This window comes from Chrysoperla carnea, chromosome 5 (genome assembly GCF_905475395.1).
Source record: "Chrysoperla carnea chromosome 5, inChrCarn1.1, whole genome shotgun sequence".
In the NCBI taxonomy this organism is placed as follows: domain Eukaryota; kingdom Metazoa; phylum Arthropoda; class Insecta; order Neuroptera; family Chrysopidae; genus Chrysoperla; species Chrysoperla carnea.
Genome location: NC_058341.1, coordinates 67,259,928 through 67,261,401, shown reverse-complemented (window position 1 = coordinate 67,261,401; position 1,474 = coordinate 67,259,928). Strand labels below are relative to the sequence as shown.

The following is a 1,474-nucleotide window of genomic DNA, read 5'->3' as shown; positions in this document are numbered from 1 at the left end:
GACGCAACATTTTTTAAAAACCACTTTTTTGGAATCAGGGACCCTCAAAACGTGTATTTCTGTTGAAATCCCGATATCGATTTTTTTTCGATCACAATACTTTATTATATTTATAATATAATAAAGTAAAAATATAATATAATAAATATATATTGCTCCTCTTCTCCTTGTGCAATAAGTTCGGATAATGTTCATAATCTGGACACTATCCGAACTTTATGGACAACTGTAATAATTACTTTTTGATTAATATAAGACCGGGATGGCGTGAATGCAGTCCCGACTATCAAAAATTACACGCCCGAGTTATCCACATTAGGGATAATCGCAAGGGTCAGTCTAACCGCAGTGCAATGGAAAAGCCTCGTCCTGGGGGAACCGCCTTGTTGATCACGGTAACCCCTACGCCAGGTAAGTATGATTTCTTCAACGAACTTCGACTACTTATATTACTTACTTCTACATACTGGTTATGAGAGAGCCAATCATTTTATTCAATTTCCAGAGTTAATTAATTAATTTCTCAAAACATTCTCCCCTATCGAAGAAATTAATACAAAATCTTACACACACAAATTTTTGGATCAATCCGTAAATGCATTGGATTACTAGTTAATTCAATTAATTATTATCAACTGCACTTTACCCTATTCAAGTGTTTGTGTATGCATGTTTGTATTTATGGATTTATGGTGTAGATTAATCTTTTGTCTTATGACAAATCTTAAAAAAGTAAATCGAATATCATACTTTAATTATACTTTGTATACGTATTGGTTTCTATTAGATTTCTAGTAAAATTGGGATGTAGTTAAGAGTAGTTTATAGTTTTCCTTGTTTATTTTTACTACAATGATTTTAACTGATTAAAGCAAAAAGTCACTGGTCTTGTCCTAAGAATCATATCCTTTGTAGCTTGTTTACTATTAAAAATAAGAACAAACACACGCACGCACACACTTACACATACATCAAATTATGTAAATATATGTAAGCTATTCTACAGGTTGAGTTTTTTAAAAAAGACAACAAAATTTATTAGTACTATGAAGTTTGTTGATAGAGTTTTCTATAAATTTGAAAATTCGCACTTTAATAGACGACGGTTGTTACAAAACATTTGCAGGAAGTGTTTTGTTAAGAAAAAGTTATTATTCAATGATTAAAACCACTTTTATTCTTACTAAAATATTTGGTAACAAAAAACTGTATGAAAAATAAATTTAAACAAATGTCAAATTAAAAACTTACCAGGAGTTATTTGTGTTGCAGAGTTCAAGTCAGATTGAAACCATAAAAAAGCAGGTAAAAATAAACAATTCACTGAGTTAATTGTTAAAATACTCTGTATAGGCTGTGTTAAATATCAGAGCTTGCATTATTTTTAGTAAATTAGAAAAAACAAACCAATTAATGGCACCATTTGTTCTAGTTTTCTAGAAAACTTTTTTTTTTTCGTTTTTCAAAATCTTTT

General features: G+C 29.6%; 1 non-coding gene across 1 annotated transcript; it reads right to left on the bottom strand.

Moving 5' to 3' along the window:
* Positions 1-257: 257 nt before the first annotated feature.
* LOC123301919 lies at positions 258-419 on the bottom strand. The gene has a single exon (XR_006535475.1). It is a non-coding gene; the product is annotated as a U1 spliceosomal RNA (small nuclear RNA).
* Positions 420-1,474: the final 1,055 nt, after the last annotated feature.